The following is a 5,901-nucleotide window of genomic DNA, read 5'->3' as shown; positions in this document are numbered from 1 at the left end:
CATTGCCTCCTGCACGGACACTTACGTGCTCTGGATGTGTGCATGATACTTCTGCACGTTCCTGTGGACACTGGCACCCCCAGCCCTGGTCACAGACACAGGTCAGTGTTAAGCTAGAAAGCACAGAAATGCTGAAGTTTGAAAAAGTGTGAAAAAGCCAAGTGTGAACCCATCCCTCACTGCTGCCCTGTGCTGTGCCTCAGGCACTGGCAGCCTTTCCCTGCTGACGCACTATCTGCTCCACTTGTTAACAGAAGCACATGTGCTTAGCACCCATGGCCAAAGGGAGCCCTGCCCTCCACAGACATGTGCAGATGCACTGCACACAGCCAGCAGGGCATGCACAGGGCTGGATGGGAGCACACATGGCTGTTGGTTCATGCACAGCTGAATATCTGCACGCACAGCTGTGTACATGCGTGCTTGCACACATGTGTACATGTGCACGAGTAAAGAAACATGCTGTGTGCACACATGCACACACACTCGCACACATATCCACATGCAGACATGCAGATTGCTGCATGTTCATGGCCACGTGTCATGCATGCAGACATATACGTATGTGCACACATACGTGCACACGTGCACAGCCATGGAAGCACAAATATGCACATATGCCCGAGCATGTGCAGACATTGTTATGCACACACACGTGTGCACACACATGTAGAAATGCAGACATGCACATACACACCCATGCAGAGACATGCACTCCTAGGGACATGCATACACCTTTACACACATGCATGGACCCAAACACGCACATGCATGCTCATACACCTGCATGCAAACACATTCATACGCACAGCTGCAGACGTGCATAAGCACAAACACACAAGTACACGTGCACACACACATTGCACATGTTTATGCACATAAACGTGCACAAGCAGCCACATGTGTACACACACACCCACATGCAATGTGCACACCTGCTCCTTCCCCACCTGTGATGGACAGCAGTGCATCTCAGGCCAGAGCAGAAACCTGCAGGATTTTGCATCCCTGGAGCCTCCTGCACATCCCTCACTTTGTTCTTTCACATTCAGCCCTTGGCCTGCTGCCATCAAGCTGCAAATCTGGGAATGCATCAGCGAAAACGCTGGGTGGGTTGAGGATGGCCAGCTTTGCTTCCCAGAAATGTTATTGAGATATTATCTGACAACACTGCGAAAGAAGAATCCCACCCCTCCTGTGCGAATGGTGCGGTGGAAGTGTTTCTGAACCCATTATTAATTGCTCTCCATCATTAAGAAGGATCAAAGATAGGCCGAACCATTTGAAAATGTGTCTGGAGACATAGCCCATAAGCTCTGTCTCATAACAGACGTTTAATAGTTAGGTGATTAATATGAAAGTGCTTCTTCCTTCAAATATCAATATTAACTTGAACTTTGCCTTAAGTAGGCTTGAGCCTATATTTGAAAAAGTATATTGGTTAATGTGTTAAATAAAAATCAGTCATTCCACGCTGCAATCTTCCTGCTGCAATCTTTTTCTTTATCTCCTTCTCACTGCAGTCCCTCACGCCATGACTCCAGATCATTTTCTTTTCTGTGCACGGGTATACAAAAGGAACCGTGAAGTCACTGCCACCTGCAGTGCTGAGTACCCAGTTCTAGAGGCAGTGGGGCAACACACAAGTGTGGGGCAGGGCCACGGCTGCAAATGTTTCATGTTAGGAAGAAGAGCGGAGTGAATAGAAAAAAGAGTTTGCTGTGTGTTGTTGGGAAGGAGAAGGCTGCATTTCTATGTTGACCATGAAAAAATAGAGGTCTATCTGCATAGCTAAACATCTTCTTTTAATTTACCGCAGATCTGTAGGTTTCCTATGAAAAGAGCAAACTTCAAGACTCCTTTTCAATGCAAGCACAGCCAAGAGAAAGAGGTGCTGCAGAATGAGAAAAAGTGTTCCACCTCCCTGGATGCTTCCATGGTAAAGAAGGGAGAATGCCCATGTGTCAAACTCATATCTTCACTCTTCACTGCGAGGCAGTAGGTTCATGATCTCCTCCAAGTGTTCTCCAGTTGGGTACATGAAGTGCAGAGATGGCTGGGAGCATTTCCTGGAGTGGAGGTTGTCTGGGAAAAGCTTTTCTTCTTACAGGAAACTGGGACAGCGTAGAATCATAGTCACAGAATCATTAAGGTTGGAAAAGACTGCTAAGATCCACAGGTCCAGCCCCAGCCCACCCCCATCATTCCCACTGACCCTCAGTGGCACATCTCCATGTTTCTGGAGCACCTCCAGGGACGATGACACCATCACCTCCCTGGGCAGCCTGTGCCAGTGCACCACCACACCTTCAAAGAAGAGATGCTTCCTAATATCCAATCTGAACCTCTCCTAGCACAAAATAGGGTCTTTCATCCTTGTGGGAGAGTACAGCCAAGGGGACCTTGCAGGGGAGATGTTTGCAGAAGGAGTTAGAGCAGAGCTTCGGGCAGCTGGTGTCTGGTGGGGCAGGAGCTGCTATGATCCCTTTCAAGTAATTTTTTTCCAGGTTTACTGATTAAAGTATACAGGGAGCAGCTGTCTCAAGCTTGGAGCCGCTTAGCATGGGCTGCCTGGAGTCTGCAAGGGCTGTGAATCCAAGGGGGCCAGGGCATTTGGGGACAAAACCAGACAGTCTGGCTACAAACCAGTCTGGTGACAATCATATGGGATCCTCAGAGCAGGAGAAGTCACACGGCTGAAATGCAAAGGCAAAGATGCAAATCCATTGCCAGAGGAGTGCAAGGTGGGTACAAAATGAATGACACCCATGCCTGGAGAGGGAACTCAACAGGTCTGAGTGCCTCTCCCCAAGCAGGGATGGGCTGAGCCTTCCTATTTCTCATGGGGTCCAACATGGGCAAAGCTGGGAGAAGACCTCATCACGGGTCTTGGGTGGCACTAAGTGGGCACAGGAAAACAGAAGGCTTTGCCAGAGAGGGACTTCTGCAGGTAAAGTGCGACAAGGCACACAGGTGAGTCCTCCTGTCCCAGCCCAGAGCCCATTGAGTCTGGGGGCATGCAACAGATTGTCTGAAGGAGGAGAGGAACGTGCCCTGGGTGTGTTTTGCCTGGCATGTTTCTACCGCAAGGATGAGCACGGTAGATGAACTGTGTCAATAATGCACCAACAGAGTATTTCCACCAGAAAATGGCATTTAAATGGCATTTTGTCGTAATAAAGAATTTCCATGGGAATACATTGATTTCAAGGAAATTCAATTTTGAGGAAGAGAAAAAAAAAGAAGACATTTTGTAAGCTTTGGAAGCTCAAGCACCTCTACCGCAGTAAATACATCATTTGTTATTCTGCAATTGACTTTATTTCTAAACTTATTCCACATCATGCAGTTACATAATTTGATTGAAGTAGTTAGCTAATATTCAGAGTTGACTTTTGGCAGCTTCTTCCAATATGGAACTGAGAAAAGCGCCAGTTATTTCTGGGGGAGTGTGCCACAACCTTTGCAAAAGTGACACTTTCCTTATCAGATGAGCAGTGTAACAGGAGGTACTGAAGCCACCAGCCTTCCCAAGCCCTTTTCCTGAGCCCAAAGCATCCATGTTTGTTTCCTCAGAGCATAAGGCTGCAAAACACTTTGCTTTTGGTACAGCCCCGGTGAAGTCAGACCACTATGAATCCAGAATTCCCATCCAAGGAAAGCAAAGACTGCAGCTTTTAGTTACCTGAGTCCTGCTAGACTGGGAGAGAGGGCAGCCAGCATATCTTGGCCATCAGGATTAAAATAAGGGGATTATGGCACCTGCTCAAGTCTCTCTGAACTTCAAAGGCTCGTGGCATGTCACATCTTTAAACTTCTCCTGGAGTAATTAAGCAAAGCAACTTGAAATGAAAGACTTTTTGTCAGCCTGAGGAGCTCCCCTGGGGGCTTCCATGCTGCCAGAGAGGTTAACCTGGTTACAGCAGGAAGGTGGCTGTTGTGCACGATCCTCATGCAATCAGCCAGGACCAGCTTCCAGGTCCTGGAAGAGACCCTGAAGAACCCCATGAACCCACTGAGTCCTGGAGATGAGTCTTTGTGCCTCCTCCTGCAAAGGGGCCTCACCACAGAGCGGCATCTGCCTCGGGCTGATGGCTGGGGCCAGGGCTGTCAGGCTGATGGATGGATGCTGCTGGAGCCCTGCAAAGTCTCAGACATCTGTAATATACCTCTGTGTGACCAGAGGCCATGTGCAGCAAGGGCAGTCCTGCTGAAAGACCCAGCAGCAGCCACTTGGGATGGATGCACTGCAGTGATTCATCGCGAGCACATTTACAAAGCCTGGAGATGAGGATGGGCTCCACATTGTGTGTGACCCCATTCTTTCTTGTGGTGATGGGCAAGAAAGGATGGCACTGCCAGGACCTCAGAGACCTGCCGAGGAAGGCTCCTCAGGGCTCCAGCATCTAACACTGATGTTCAGAAAATAGCTTTTCTGGCTGATTTTGGATTTCAAGCCGTGTTTCAGCACTGCATCAGGTAGAAATGGCATCCTGCTGAGCCTTCTGTGAGTCACTGTGCCACCCACTTCTCCAGGGAAGGGAATGTTAGGTCTTTAACGAGCAAGCCGAGCACTGGAAATTGCTTGTGGAGTATTGATTGGTGCCCAGACTGCACGGAGAAGGGATTTTCAGTCATTATCTGGAAGATGTCAGGGCTGTAAGACTGAACATAAAACCAAACAAAAATAGAAATTATTCCTCTTGTTTTGTTTGGGGTTTTATTTTCTTTGCATCGAATTCTCAGTTAACACCTATGGGAGTGAAACCTGCTTGCTGCTGCAGAGGGGAGGAACAAAAACACCATGCTTTGCTTGCATCATGGCCGGAGAAGGGCTGGGGAGCAGAAAGAGCAGAGATATATTTATGCCATGTACTCCAAATGTATGGGAAGAGGGGGTTCTTCAGTCCTGGCCCCATTAAGACCATACTGGTGTAACTGGTGCCCCAGGCAGTCTCTTGCAGCAGTGATTCAGAGCGGGTGGTTGGCTCCCCAGCCCTGTGTGGCTTGGCTCCCTCCAATTAGGCAAGGAAATGAAAGGAGCTGTGTGCAATTTCCAGCAGCTGGTAACTTCCTCGCTCTGCTCCCAGGATGGCTGGGTTCAGATCGATCCAGCCAGGAGCCTGTGCTGCATGGCTTCACCCATGGGGTCAGAGGAGGGAAGGGGCACTCGGTGCAGGAGGTTCCCAGGCATATCCCAGAGGGAAAAACCTTTCCTGCTCCCATTGGCAGAGGTGAGCGTTGCCAACAAAGCATTTCCACCTCTGACTGGTGGTTTTGCTTGAAATGTAGTTCTTTTAAAAAACCTTCCTGGTTTTTCCCCATAACCTGTTCAAGTGTTGCATTTTATCCCAGAGGTTAATTATGTTTTGAGTGGCTGAGCTGGAAATAGGGAAGCAGAGGCCCATGATGGGGTCCTGATCTTCAAAAGAGCCCCCAGAGAGTCACAAGGAACAGAAAATGCCCACTCCCATTTCCAGAAGCTGTGAGATCCCAGTGTTTCCTTCTCACCTGCACTATGGAAGAGCCAAGCAGCTTTCCCCTTTTTCCAACCCTCTCTGCTCCTATAGCCATCCTGCAGGGTTTGGGTCCCTCCATCCAGCCCTGCCTCAGTCACCCACCTTTACCAGTGATGGGTTATGCTTGCACCCTGGTTTGCTGCTGTGGTTCCCATTTGTTTGTGGCACCTTGGGCTGGATGTTTCTCCCCATATGCAGCTCAGCATCCTGCAGGGATGATCTGGGGATGGCTGAACCTCGTGGCTCATCTCCCTGAGCCTCCATCCCCAAAGTCACATCCCCAGGCCAGCTCTGGCTTCTCCAGCATTTCCAACTTTGCTGTCAAGTCACTGCCAGTGCAATATAATACCACTTTACTATAAAAAAAAAATTAAATAAATAC

This window comes from Lagopus muta, chromosome 14 (assembly GCF_023343835.1).
Source record: "Lagopus muta isolate bLagMut1 chromosome 14, bLagMut1 primary, whole genome shotgun sequence".
Lineage (NCBI taxonomy): Eukaryota > Metazoa > Chordata > Aves > Galliformes > Phasianidae > Lagopus > Lagopus muta.
The sequence above is the reverse complement of the archived record's forward strand: the minus strand, read 5'-3'. Positions refer to the sequence as shown.